This window comes from Neomonachus schauinslandi, chromosome X (genome assembly GCF_002201575.2).
Source record: "Neomonachus schauinslandi chromosome X, ASM220157v2, whole genome shotgun sequence".
Lineage (NCBI taxonomy): Eukaryota > Metazoa > Chordata > Mammalia > Carnivora > Phocidae > Neomonachus > Neomonachus schauinslandi.
In genome coordinates this window covers 8305227-8320672 of record NC_058419.1, presented here as the reverse complement: position 1 = coordinate 8320672, position 15446 = coordinate 8305227, and the positions used below count along the sequence as shown (strand labels likewise).

Genomic DNA, 15446 nt, shown 5'->3' with positions numbered 1-15446 from the left:
ATAGAATACCCTTTGATAAATGCCTCCCTAGGATCCAGTGAAAGAAAGATCAAGAGTTTTGAATCCAAGGAGAAAGAGAATAAAGTATGGTTGTGTTTTGGGAAGTGGGGTGTGAATGTTTCTGAGAAACTAGCAATATCGGGTCACATTTATCTACATTGGGTCTAAAATATACTATGCAAGTAAAATGTTCAACCCAGACTTGCAGATACAAACTCTTCCTTGCCAGTATTGTGCCTTGTTTATTTCAACTCTCAGCTTCTTGACTTTACTATTACTTGGAGTTCTGGCAAACAAACGATAAGCCACTTTTCTCATAATAAGAGACAGTACATATCTTTCCAGGTGTATTTTAGAGAAAACGGATTGCTTCAATCTTAAAACATGTATTGGCATTGGACACATGCTGTTTTATACTTGTCTCCAGAAGATTCTTGATAAAAATTAGAACTGAGATGAGCTGACTATTGAGACTTGTGTCCGTGGAAATGTCAGCAGTATTTCTGATGAGGTTTTCTAGAATGTAGATCAAAGAATCGTGTTCTTAAAATACAAATTAATGAACATTGAGTAGTAAAATATTGGGACTAACTGGAAAGTAGTATTCTGAATTTGACCAACATCAAGGTTTAAACATTTTAAGTAGGTTTAATTTCTGTAAAACTATGGGAATAAAGGCAATCAATGTGCAGTAGGTAAGAGTGCAGATAGTGGAGCTAGCTTGTCTGGATTAAAAGACTCCAGTTCTGGGGCATCTGGGTGGCTCAGTCGGTTAAGCATCTGTCTTTGGTTCAGGTAACGATCCCAGGGTTCTGGGATCGAGTCCCGCATCAGGGCAGGGAGCCTGTTTCTCCCTCTGCCAGCCGCTCCCCCTGCTTGTGCTCTCTCTCTCTCTCTCGGACAAATAAAAAAAACCCTCTTTAAACAAAAAATAAAATAAAAGACCCCAATTCTGCATTACAAGTTGTAGGTTGTTGGGTAAGTAACAATCTTTCTTTCCTTCAGTTGGTTCATATGTAAAATGGGTAACACTAGTATCCACTTCATAAAATGTTTTTGAAGATTCAATTAGTTAATATATGTATAGCAGTTAGAGCAGTTCCTGGTTTATATCATACCCTTAAGCCCTGCTATTATGATAATTACTACCCTGAAAAACATACACCAAATAGCAGTGAATCCTCAGGAGGTTTTTTTGGTTTTTGTGTTTTTTAAGATTTTATTTTTAAATAATCTCTTTGCCCAACATAGGGCTCGAACTCAAAAGCCCAAGATCAGAAGTTGCATGCTCCGCTGACTGACCCAGCCAGGCGTCCCTCATGAAGTTATTTTAAAACTGTATTCTGGTCTTTGTCTCAGAGAATTATAAATTCCAAATAAGTAAAGCTCAATTTGGTGGGGTTTTGTTAAAATTGGTTATTAAATAGATCTCTAAAAGTCAATGGCATTTTCTTCTTTCAATCAATGTATTTAATAATTTTATAAATTTTAATTTTCAAAAATTGTATATTTTTTCAAAATCTCTTTTAAGATTGATAATAAAATACAGAAAATAAGATCATTTTGCAGTTTTCATCTAAAAATGTTTACAGAAAGGAAAGTCAACATCCTGAATGTCTTAATTTGGGAAGGGCAAGCTGGTACTCTATGCTAGATCATCTCAATTAGTAAGATCCACATTGAAAATTGAATCTTACTATTTAGGGACTACCTAGTTGCAAAACTAAAATAGCCTTCATTTCAGACACCTGAAGCATAGGCTGGACAAATTCCAATTCTAGATTTAGGATCAAAGTTGAGTATGGGAAATTTATCACTTAGTGTATTATTAATTTAAACTGTTCTCTTTTAATAGCATTATAAATCATTTATCAATTTTTATTATAAAAACTTCAAATAAAATCTAACTGAATTAGAATAGCCAATCCAGTTTGGGTTAAGAAACCTAGGCAAGTGAGTCTTAGGGACATCATGATGTTATCATTATTAATTAATGGTAGTATTATAATGCAATACTTATTATATGTCCAATTGCTCTAAGTGCTTTACTTGCATAATCACATTCAAGCTTCACAAATATCTTCCTGAAATAAATATTTTACCCATAGTACAGATGAAGAAATAGGTTTTAAGTGATTAAAGGACTTATCCTTTGTTACATAGCTAGTGATTTGCAGAACCAAAACTTGAGTAATATTGTCTGACACAAAGATGTATGCCATTATCCTCTACAGTATTAACTCCATCACAAAGCAAAATTAATTTTCTCTCTATTAAAAAATATCAAGATGTTCATTTTTTTATTAAGAGAAAGAAACATGTAGCTAAATGAGGACATGGTGACCTTTAAGGAAATGGTATGATGTCTCAGTCCGAAGAGGGAAATATGAAAAGAACAGGAATTTGAGGTTTTTTAAAAAAAGATTGTATTTATTTATTTGCCAGAGAGAGAGAGAGGGAACACAAGCAGGGGGAGTCGGAGAGGGAGAAGCAGGCCTCCCACTGAGCAGGGAGCCCCATGTGTGGCTTGATCCCAGGACCCTGGGATCATGACCTGAGCCAAAGGCAGATGCTTAACTGACTGAGCCACCCAGGTGCCCCAAGAACAGGGATTTTGGAGTGAGAAAGAGCTGGAATTTAATCCTGGCTTGACTGCTTATGAGCTGTGTGATCTATAAAACAGATAATAACAACAACATAATTGTCAAGAGGAATAATATAAGAAGATCTAGCAGAGAGCCTGGAACATAGGTTACCTAGTCAATAAGATTAGCAATTTAAAGGCTCTGAGAAATACTGCAGTAAAAATACCACAAATATTTAGGCCCATGTTTCTCAAGTGGAACTCATTTTGAATGTCATTTATTTCATGGAACCCAGTGTTCCCGAGAAGCAAGCTTGGGAAACTGAGTTAAAAAAATTGCCATCTTTCTGAAGAGAGGATATTAATAGGGATGCAATAAGAGTAGTAATAGAAAGGGAAAGGAGGGGAAAGATGCAGAACATCCCATTTAAGATGATTCTACCATCTTGAATTAATGATGAGGACTCAAGGATAGAAGAAAAGGAAGGGTAAGTGATGCAAAAGTTGGAGCCTGAATTGAACTAAAACGTCTTCAGTTTTGACTTGAGTATTTCTTTAAGATGTATTTTAATGTCTAAAGTTGGGGCTTTCTATTCAGGCCTTCAGCACTTTGCAGGGTGGTATCATTGAAATAATGGGAATGCTGGGGTACCTGGGTGGCTCAGTTGGTTAAGCGGCCGACTCTTGATTTTGGCTCAGGTCATGATCTCAGATGTCCTGGGATCAAGCCCCGCCTTGGCTCTGTGCTCAGCAAGAAGTCTGCCTCAGGATTCTCTCTCTCCCTCTCCCCCCCCCACTTGCTCGCTCTCTCTATAAAATAAATAAATAAATCTCTTAAAAAAAGAAATAATGGGAATGGAATTAATTGAATATACTGACTTATGTCTCAAAGAATATTCTTGCTGTCATGCCTGAATGTTTAGGCATATTGCATTTCTACATTGCCAGTACTGTGTGGAGAGGACTCATAGAAATAATCTCATGAGTACATCGTGTTTCTCAGAAATGCTGTGAACATTTAAAGACCTTTGGATTTTGGATATGAAAGAATGAATGGTTTAAGAACATTGTAAGTGGGTCCCATGGGATCCGTCATGATTAATGGAACCCTGTCTAATGGAGCATATTTGGATGTTTCCAGCAATGTAGTGGATGACAACATCCTAAGGCAAAGACAATTGTTTTCTATGTATTTCCTTAATTGAAATATTAGTGGAGCAAATTGTGATATGTATGAATGGATTTGAATGGACTATAATAAATGTTTGATTTGGATAACCTGCTGATTTCTTAATCAAGAGGAAAATAAGACAAAATCTTACAGCTGAAGGAGAAACAAAGTTTGGAATGATCTCATTGCAGCAACATTTTCTCAGAAAATCATAATTATGTAATAAATCCCCATGTACAACAATATTTCTTAATAGGAAAAAATGAGATCCATTGAAAATGAAAACATTCAGAATTCATAGAAATGGAGCTAATTTTATACCATTTCACCATTATGTATTGAAGTTTTTATTTTGTAAACACAAGCAATTTATTTCATAAAAGCAAACTAATTATTCCCTCTCCCTGCAAAAATGGGGAAAAAAAATCCTATAATTTACTCATTCCCACTCAGAGTTAAAGATACACTCCGCAGATATGAAATGAGCCCATTCTTTTGAATGCTGTTGGTTGACATTTACTGTTTAGTTGTGATGATCTCTCTAGCTTTCACATTAGGAAGCAACACCATCCTTGGAAGAGGGACAGAAAGCAAATAAAGGAAAAAATAAAACACAGCCTGAAAGTAATTTCAACAATTTCCTATGCTTTGTTCTTCTCCTCTCTTCTAAACATCAAAGAGTCAACTGCTGTTTAAGATGATAAGGTGTGGAAAGGGAAACCTGGCAACATCCATTGGTTTGAGCCAAAGCTCTTTTTATTTCACAGGCAGGGGCAGCAAGTCAGTGGAGATGATCTCAAACACAGCATGTTTGCACGCATTCATCATCCTTTCATGCTAGGAATTAAATGCTGAATTACCTCTCACCAGCCATTATACTCAATAGTCATTCTGCTCCAATGGGTGAGTATTGTTTGGTTGGAGAAGAGTATTCATAGGATTTCTTGTTGGAGCAGAATCCTGTCAAGGATCACATTTTTATGGCTTTTTGAATCCTCTCAATTAGAAATAAAGCTGAAGGGATGGAAGTAAAGAGGGTTTCATAGGCATACCAATGTTCAAATAAAAGAGTGGTGAAGGAAATCATGAGTCCTTGGAATTGAAGCTGAAAAAATATATATAATAGAAAAATAACTCCATTTTGTAAACATTTCTAAGCTTTAAAAACATGGATAATGACATATAACGAGTTAAGCCTCACCTGGAGAATTGAAAATTTAGTGTCCGTTCTTTTGAAAACTGAAATTGTCCATTACAACATTTCCTGAATGGATGTCAACTGGCAAGGTCATTCTACTTCTCGATAGTGTTTAGTTTACTTACCGTGTAATAGTGGAAAGATCAGTGTATGTGGATTCTGAAGGCACAAACTCATCTACCAACTCTGCCATTTATTATCTAAATGAGTTTGGAAATGTGAGTTTTTAAAAAAATTATTTTTACTAAAAAGTTATAAAATATAGTAAAAATTCAAACAGTCAAGGGTATACATAAAAAAGTCATTTCTCCACTCTCCAGTCCTACTGTAGTTCGTGTATCATTCCAGAAACGTTAATGTATTTGTAAGCATAAGTATTTTTCATTTAAAAAATATACACAGGGTCACATTAGGCATATTTTCCTACAGTGTGTATTTAAAAAATAATATTTCGTGGATATTTTTCCACATTACCACATCCAGACTTTCTTCATCTTTTTTTTTCTTTTTTCTCCTACTGTTAACATTTTATTTTATTTTATTTTATTTTATTTTATTTTATTTTATTTTATTTTAATTTGTTTCAGGGTAGAATTTAGTGATTCACCAGTTGCATATAACACCTAGTGCTCATTACATCAAGTGCCCTCCTTAATGCCCATCACCCAATTAATGACCCCCATCACCCCACCCACCTCCCCTCCAGGAATCCTCAGTGTGTTCCCTATAGTTAAGAGTCTCTCATGGTTTGCCTCTCTCTATTTTTGTCTTATTTTATTTTTCCTTCCTTTCCCCTATGTTCATCTGTTTTGTTTCTTAAATTCCACATATGAGTGAAATCATATGGTATTTGTCTTTCTCTGACTGACTTATTTCACTTAGCATAACACCCTCTCGTTCCATCCACGTCATTGCAAATGGATATTTTCCCACATTACCCACATCCAGACCTCCTTCATCATTTTAAAGACTGGATAATTGATTTACTCAATTGTCTGTCGATGGACGTTTGGATTAAATCCAGTATTTTATCCATAATATCTTTCTGTACTGGCACATTGTATGGCAGTGGGTGAGTACTAGAGAGTGCCTTCTCCTAAAGTTTATATTTTGCATTGACTAGAAGTACAGATGATTGGATTTTTGGATGTTCTGTGGCTGGGTTGGCAGTTGAAACTGAGCACTCAGGATCTCATCAGTACTAGAAGAATGGTGTCATTCCTATGATAGTTCTAAACCAATGAATTTATGACATGCTAATGTGGTCTTGGATCACTTCAAATGGTGAAAGTGTAGCTTATGTGTACAAAGCTCACTGTCTCTTCATGTAGAGGAAATAACCAAAATATCTCAATGTAGACAGCAAAATAAATGTTTTCAGTACAAGTTCCAATATTCATTTGGTGTCAATAAAATGGTCCAAAATAATCTTGAAGACCATGGCAAGTTTTAGCTGTATTGATGAGACATGACATTTACTGTTTAAATCCAGCTGCTGAAAGAATTCTTTTATAAGAAATATGGAAAGTAAGAAATTTATAATGTGCATTACTTCCAGACTGCACTACTCTTTGGACACATACGACTATCACAATTTTGTTATTGTTACATCTTTTTACTTCACATCCACATCATGATGATAAACTAAAGCTTTTCTTTTCTTCTTTTTTTTTAAAAGATTTTATTTATTTATTTATTTATTTGAGAGAGAGAGAGAGAGAGAACAAGCCAGGGGGAGGGAGAGGGACAAGCCGACTCTGGGCTGAGTGTGGAGCCCAATGTGGGGCTCGATCTCACAACCCCAAGATCATGACCTGATCTGAAATCAAGAGTTGGACACTCAACTGACTGAGCCACCCAGGCACCCCTTCTTTTCTTTTTTTTTAAAGCTCTTGTTTTCTGGGCACATTCTTCGCCATAGAGGAGGAAGAACAGTGAACCTTTAGTGAATGTAGGTTGAGAAGCTAAATGGCCTTTGATGTTGAGGCAGTTATTTATATTCTGATAGAAGTACTCAAAGAAGAGAGGCCTGGGTGGTGCCAGTGGTTAAGTGTCTGACTTTGGTTTTGGCTTGGGTCATGATCTCAGGGTGGTGATTGAGCCCTGGGTCGGGCTCCAAACTCAGCGGGGAGTCTACTTGAGACTCTCTCTCCCTCTGCCCCTCCCCCCAAAACAAATAAAATAAATAAATCTTAAAAAAGGTATTCCAAGAAGAATCTTCTTTGCTAGGTGGCTATTATAAAGAGAAAGGAATGATGATGAATCCTTAGGTACTAAGTAGTCCTCCTGCTATGGCTGAATTTCCAGACAAATGCAAAAGCAGTTTCAAAACTTGAACTTTGGTGTTTCCATTTCCCACAAGTAACACATTGAAAAGGTCTGTAAAATAAATGTTAAGTATATGGTCAGTGGTAATAGTCATGTTTGTTAACAATCCAGCCCAACCAGCTGCATAGCAGACTTCAGGGAACCAAAGAAAAAATTCTCACAGACTTGATGAATATCTTTAACTTGCTCTGATTTTTAACATTCACATTTAGGTTATTCAGTGCACTTCAAACTTTGCCTTTAATACTGAGGTTAGGATTGTTGATTACATTCCAACAATTGGAATACCACCCAATTAACAAATTATAGCTTGGTTAGCTGAAAGGCTACATTGTTATCCAGAACAACCAAACTTTTTGAATAATTACAGAATCTTTTTTTTAGGCTTTAATAATGCCTCTATTCATAAGCATATATATATATATATATATACACACACACACAAAATAAATGAAATACAACACTCATCCTTGGTAAATGACTTGATTGGTTGCCAGTTTGAATAAAACATTATTTCACCAGGAAGTCTATTCCTCAGTTTTATTTTTTATTTTTTATTTTATTTAGAAATGTAAAAGACTTTATTTTTAAAAGATTTTAAAAATTTATTCATTTGAGACACAGAGATAGAGAGAGAGAGCATGAGCAGGGAGAGAGGCAGAGGGAGAGGGAGAGGGAGAAGCAGGTTCCCTGCTGAGCCAGGAGCCCAACGCGGGGCTCAATCTCAGGACCCTGGTATCATGACCCGAGCCGAAGGCAGACGCCCAACCATCTGAGCCACCCAGGAGCCCCAAAGACTTTATTTTTTATACTTAAAATTTATATATCTAAATGTTTCTTTTTTCACCAAAACACAAATTTTTCATTTCCAGCTTTATTGATATATATCTTACAAATAACATTGTGGAATCTTAAGGTGTACAATGTAATGATTTGACATGTGTGTATGTGTGTGTGTGTGTATACGTATATATATCATGAAATGATTACCACTAGGTTTGTTAACACATCCATTACCTCACATAGTTACCATTTTATTTTTGTGTTGAGAATATTTAAGATCTGTCCTCTTAGCAAATTTCAAGTATACAATACAGTATTGTTAACTATAGTCACCATGCTGTACATAAGACTTGTAGAACTTATTTATCTTATAACTGAACATTTCTACCCTTTGATCAACATTTCTCCATTTTTAAAAAAAGATTTTATTTATTTATTTATTTAGCGTGAGTCGGGGGGAGGAGCAGAGGGAGAGAGAGAGAGAGAACCTCAAGCAGACTCCAAGCTGAGTGCGGAGCCCAATGTGGGGCTCAATCTCACGACCCTGAGATCCTGACCTGAGCTGAAATCAAGAGACGGACGCTTAACCAACTGAGCCACCCAGACTCCCATCAACATTTCCCCATTTCCCTCACTCACCAACTCCTAGCAACCGCCAATTTACTCTGTTTCTGAGTTCAACTTTTTTAGATTCTACATATGAGTGAGATCATACAGTATTTGCCTTTCTCTATCAGACTTATTTCACTTGGCATAATGCACTCAGGACTCATCCATGTTGTTACAAATGGTAGGATTTCCCTCTTTTTTTTAATTTTTTTTTAAAGATTTTATTTATTATTTATTGGAAACAGAGAGAATGAGAGACAGAGTGCATGAGAGGGAGGAGGGTCAGAGGGAGAAGCAGACTCCCTGCTGAGCAGGGAGCCTGATGCGGGACTCGATCCCGGGACTCCAGGATCATGACCTGAGCCGAAGGCAGTCGCTTAACCAACTGAGCCACCCAGGCGCCCTAGGATTTCCCTCTTTTATGGGTGAGATATATATATATCGCATCTTTATCCGTTCATCTGTCAACAGATACTTAGGTTGTTTTCACGTCTTGGCTATTGTAAACTGCTGCTATGAACATAGAAGTGCAGATACCTCACTCTCTGTCTTCTCTGCCCTGGGAGCAGCTCTCCTGCCACAGCCCCTCATCCCCTGAAAATGTACACCTGAGCAACGGTTGTCGCCACCCCCTTCTTGGCTAGGAGCACCTCTCAGCTGTTGAGCCAACCACTGCAGTGCTGCTAAAACCACCCGAGACACTGACAGATGAGAGCCTCAGCAGCTTGGCTGCCCCACATCCCCTGACGTCACTTATTCCTATGGCAGCTTCCGAATCAGTGCCATTTCATGGGATATTGACGTAGCAGCCACGTTCATTGAGGCTGAGGCAGCCACGGTAGGGGTGGCTGGCTCTGGGGCTGGAATTGGGACTATGTTTGGGAGCCTCATCATTGGTTATGCCAGGAACTCCTCTTTGAAGCAACAGCTCTTCTACGCCATTCTGGGTTTTGCCCTCTTGGAGGCCATGGGGCTCTTGTGCCTGCTGGTGGCCTTTCTCATCCTCTTCATCATGGGAGGGAGCTGTCTCCACCTCCTATAGGTCTTTCTCCCATATTTCGTCTGCCCAGTATGTCCCTTTTCCCTGTACCTCCCCAGGCAGCCTAGGGAAAGTGGCTGGCTCAAAGTTTAACAGAGGGAAGACAAATATATACTGTATTCATAAGAACAAAAAGACGTGCAGAGATACTGATTTCATTTCCTATGTATATATACCCAAAAGGGAGATTAATGGATCATATGATGGTTCTATTTTTATTTTTTTGAGTATTTCCATTCTGTTTTCTACTGTGACTCTACCAATCTGCATTCCCACCAATAGTGCACAGGGGTTTCTTTTCTGTACATCCTGGCCAACACTAGTTATCTCTTGTCTTTTTGATGATGGCCCTTTTAACAGGTGGAGGTGATCTCTCACTGTGGTTTAGATTTGCGTTTCCCTGATGATTAATGATGTTGAGCACCTTTTCATGTACTTGTTAGCCATTTGTATGTCTTCTTTGGAAAAATGTCTATTCAGTTCCTCTACCTAGTTTTAAATCAGATTATTTCTTTTTTGGTATTGAATGATATCAATTCCATATAAATTTTTTATATTAACCCCTTATCAGATACATGGTTTGCAAATATTTTATCCTACTCTGTAGATTTTCATTTTGTTGATTGTTTCTTTTGCTGTGCAGAAGCTTTTTAGGTTGATGTAGTCCTGCTTGTTTATTTTTGTTTTTGGTGTGTCCAAAAAATCTTTGCCAAGACCAATGTCAAATATCTTTTCTGTTCTTTTCTTCTAGGAGTTTTATACTTTCAGGTCTCACATTTCAGTTTTAATATATTTAGAATTAATTTTTGTGAGTGATGCAAGCCAGGGGTCCACTTTTCATTCTTGTGCATGTGATTATCCAGTGTTGTTAGGCTGGGACGCAGTGCTGGGCCAGGTGCGGGAGGTTCCTGGGGGCTGATGCCAGGATCTCCGGACACATTCCTTATCTTTTGAGGCTTCGGTTTTTATACATGCTTAACAAAAATAATGTTTTGTAAATGAACAACAGAACATTGTTGGCTAATCTGATATTCCAAAGGAATAGTTCATTAAAGAGATATTAGAAAATGGATGATAATAGGCTGATGAGATAGTTGGAGCCAGTGAGGAGAATTCTGAAGAAGTCTTCCTAATATATTTCTACACATGAAATTGATTGCTCTATATTCTTCAGATCACACCTAAAGTGATCACATCCTCCTTTGTTGATTGATGTATGCATGTCTTGCTTATTTCCAAATTGGGACCTCAGGTGACTCACAATGATGATACAGACAGAGTACAATCAGAAATACTCCACGCAAGGAGAGAGACAGAAACCAAGAAGTAGTAAGAGGACAAAAACAAGGCCCAGAACGCCTGAATGAGGAAATCATGCTTTTTAGAGGCCAGGGCCAGTTTGGAAATGAAATTGGTTCCAGAACTCTATTATTGTTACTAAAAGAAATGATGTTAGTTTTTTTTCCTGAATGGACTTACTTTTAGTTTTCAATTCTTAGAGAAATTTGTCACAGGAATCTTTGTCTAAGGGGCTTTAGGTATTGCCCCTTATATTATGAGTGATAGATTAACTAGTGTATTAAAAACTTTAGAGGACTTCTGTGTGTATCCTCTTTCCATGCTTTGATCTAGTGCTAATTTCTTCTCTATATCCCCAAAGCAGGGCTCATTCCAACCTTTCTGTTCACCGGGTGCTGCCCCTAAACTATGTTGCTTTTGTCCCTATTACAAACTTTGCATTTGCACCAAATTCCAGTTTTCCAAAAGGAGTTAAGAATGCTGAGTCCTCAAGTGCTCGAACATTTAGCTCTGTTAGAGGAAGCTGGTGTTTGGTTGCACACAGATGAATATAATGTTGCTACTGTCATTTTCTTTTTCCTCAGCTAGTTACAGAATTGAAATTAGGGACAATGAGTCTTTGGAGAAAATGTAGATTATGAAAAACAGGTTGATTAATATAAGGAAAATATTCAGATAATTCTGGAATGCCTTGACATAGTAACGTCATAGAAATGTCCCACCTAAGTTGTTCTTTGCAGCGAAGGCAATTTCAATGATGTTGAAAAAATGTGTTTGTTACCAGACCTTCACATATTTGTACTAATTTCTAAAAATTAGGTCAAATTTTCTGCGAGTAGACCATCTGGTTAGCTTTTATGATTACCTGTATTTCTTAATATTTTAGTAACCACCCTCCCCAAAATAGTATATAGAATGTATGTGTAGCTATTATAATGAGAAAGCAAAACTCATAGGATGTGCTTAGAAATAAACTATTTTGTTCTTCCCACTGTTCTTCTAAATCTTTCCTGTGGCCTTGTTGCTTCCCCTGCTACAGATTATAGTTCGGGCCGAGTGTTTCTGGTCATTTCTACATAATACAGTCTCCGGATCACTTCAACTGAAACCAAACCAAGTGAGCAGCACCACTCTCGGTGTAAGAATTACCATGCCCTGCCCCGGGGCGCCTGGGTGGCGTCTGACCCTTGGTTTCAGTTCAGGTCATGATCTCAGGGTCATGAGATAGAGCCCCACGCGGGCTCCAAGCTCAGCCAGGAGTCTGCTCGAGATTCTCTCTCCTTCTCCCTCTGCCCCTCCCGCTTGTGCTCGCTCGCACACTCTCTCCCTCTCTCTAAAATAAATAAATGACAATGCCCTGCCCAATATAATTGCTATTTCTTGAATCGTCTTTTAAATCAGACTTTTACCCCCCCCCCACCAAATTCGGCCATGCTCCAAAAGGAAGCCTGAGGTTGGGGCAAGCAGGAGTGGCAGCTTTCTTGGGGCTTTTCCCATCTACAGCTTCTATTCTTTTCCTTCCGTCTTGCCAACCAGATTTCTGACTTTTCCATGGTTGGAGTACAAGGAACGAGAAGAAATAAAGAAGCAGAAAAATTCTTACTTGGCATTGTCCTGGTAATCAGCTATGTGTGCTTTCTGTGTCCGACATTCATTTAAAACTGACTTTTTGCCGTATGGGGGCTTCAGCTGTTCTTTCGAGTTTCCCCTTCCCCTCCATTAGGCTTCTTATCCGTGTAGTCCTCTTGACAATGTAAAGCATCTGATCCCTTATTTCACTCTTAGTACCTTGGGCAACCTGCATTGCCTTCAACTTCCCCTTTCTGGATCTTTCTTATGGGTAACCCACATCCCGAAACATTCCAACATCCTCTGCCTGGACAAAATGTGGAGTTTAGGTCACCAAGTTCAGTGACTCACTCCTTCACTGGGCCTTTAAATCAGTTAGCCATCCATTTCTTGTACACTCGATTTTCTTAGAAAGTGTGCAATACCGGTTGATTGTGTCCTGCAACCTGCTAGAGACACGGGGATTTCTAAGATGGAGAAGAAAGGTAAGCACTATCAGGTCTCCTGAAACTTGCCTTCAGTATGTCCTTGAGTCCCTTCTCAGGAGATCCGTCCTTTCATCCTACTTCCAAATGTGCAGATATATTCTCATTTTCCCAAGTCTCCAAAGAACCCCCAAGCTACCCAGTCTATGTTTTCTTTCATTTGCTCTCACTTGATCTGTTGTTGGGGATACACTTCTTACCACAGTACTTGGCACTTTGGACATTTCCCTGTCCCCAAGTCCCTGGCAATCACCATTCAACTTTCTCTCTCCAGCAGGAAGTTTTCTTTTGCATCACATTGCATTTGGATCTCTAGGCATTGAAGCTCCTTCCTCGTACATATAAGCAACACACAACACAGTCCGCTGTGAACAAACTTGTAAGCACTTCTTAACATTATCACTAACTTAATCCTAATATAATCTTTGGCTTTTAACATAGCAACTAATAATGGTAGCAAAAATAACAGCAGCTAACCTTTACTCAGTTTTTAGAATGCTCCAGGCACTGTCCTACGTGCTTGTGATGGAGTAACGTATGTAATGTGCACAGCAACCTAGGAGGAAGGCACTCTGACACCCCTCAGTTTACAAAGAAGTTGATACATGAAGAGTTAAGTGACTTCCCCAAAGTCTGACAGCTATGATTGTGAGTCTGGAATCCACACTCTTAACCAACAAGCTGCCTCTTGGTTGTGCTAATAATAGCAGTCAAACAGCTTGTCAGTGCCTGATTATGTGTGCGTAGCATCGTACTTTGAGCTAACACCAAGACTTCCTTGTCAGCCAGGCTACTTCTCAGGTGTATACTTTGGAGTTTTGTTTGCAGCCCTCTCGTGTGTTCCCACGCCATAATTTTAAGTTTTGTGGAAATATTCCTTGGTTCCTCGTCCCCTGTCACATGGATCTCATCAACTAATTGGCTACAACTCAACTCTGTCAATTTTCTGCTGAAAAAAACTTTCTGTATGAAGACATCCTTCATTCTTGTGACTGGATCAGGTCCTTCTGCTTAAAATTTATATGGCCCCATGAATTTCTTCTTAGACTTTGATACAAGAATCATTATTTTAAGGGGCCATTTTAATGCCTGTCTCAGCCTCTGTATTGGATACCCAATAACAGGAGGAATTGTGCCTGCCTTGTGTACTAAGTACTGCTAAACAATGACTTCTCCTTTTTGTTTCTTTTTCATGTAGGATCCCTTCATATGGGTCCATTTCACTCCTCTTTCCCATTGTCATTAACTGATCCAGGCTTGACACTACTTTCTGGTTTTCCTTTACCATTCATCAAGCACCTAGTCTGTATGAGCCTTGACCTCAAGAAACTGTAAGTCCAAAGGAAAAGACAAGTAAAAAATCCCGACAATAATGCTGAGATGTATCTTATAGCAGAGTTTGGAGAATTTATGAAATGGACTAACACATTAGACCCCAACAGTTATGCTGCAAAGTGTGTAGTGAATCCTCCAAATGCCCTAGGTAGTTTTCTCTAAAACATCAGGAGGAAGAAAGTAGACTTTGGAACCTATTTTAACCTATGATTGCTCTCTCTAAAATAGTTTCTCACTACGCTGCACCCTCCTTCCTCAGGAAATCGAAATGGTGCACAAAAGCATCTCTTTCCTTTTTAGTTGTTCTTATGTGACTTAAGCACAGGTCTCAACCTTGGCCGGATGAAGCAGGTTGTTTGCAAAAACAAAAGAAGAATCAGTGTTTTCTCAAATATAACTTCAGTCTAAAAATAGATAGTGGCTATTTTATTTGCGCTTCACACCTACCAGTCCTTCTTCTTGTTTGTCAAGCCCCATTAGGCTTTCATGACACAGGAGAGACGAGTTCTGGGTGAGTGGAGGGCAAGGACTCCATGCCTCAGCCCTGATTGCTACTGCAGAGCCCGTATAGCCTACCCCGTCTCTAGCACTGTCAACCAGCCCCACAGGGACAAAACAGTTTCTCTTCAGGTGGCAGCCACCAGCCCCTCACTGGGTGTTTACCCTCCCCCAAATTCCTAGAGATGGGATGATGAAGGTGCCTGGGCAGGCCTCAGATCCTCTCTTGAACGTGCTTGTCTGTTATGCATGGTCCTGGGACCTGCCTGCCTCTGCATTCGGAGTCTACAGTTGTCGAATAAGGAATTATCCTTTTGGGAAATTCAGTATTTCCTCTGCTGCTCCTAAAGAATAGACTGTCCATCATCTTCACGTGAAACACAAATTAACCTGTCACAAAATTCTTCAAGCAGTATGGTCTTTGAGCCTCATAAAACCCTGGGAATGAGACATGGCAAAGTCATCTACTATTACATGTGAGGAAACAGGCGAAGGGAATAGTGAGACCCAACCTGCTCTTTCTTAGTTTTTCACCAAATGATGTCCTC

The 15446-nt window shown here is 38.7% G+C and overlaps 2 pseudogenes; one reads left to right on the top strand and one right to left on the bottom strand.

Moving 5' to 3' along the window:
• The window catches only part of LOC110575825, a 45035-nt pseudogene extending 36569 nt beyond the window's left edge, over positions 1-8466 (bottom strand).
• A 756-nt stretch (positions 8467-9222) lies between these two features.
• Positions 9223-9715, top strand: LOC110575816 (annotated as a pseudogene).
• The last annotated feature ends 5731 nt before the right edge of the window (positions 9716-15446 follow it).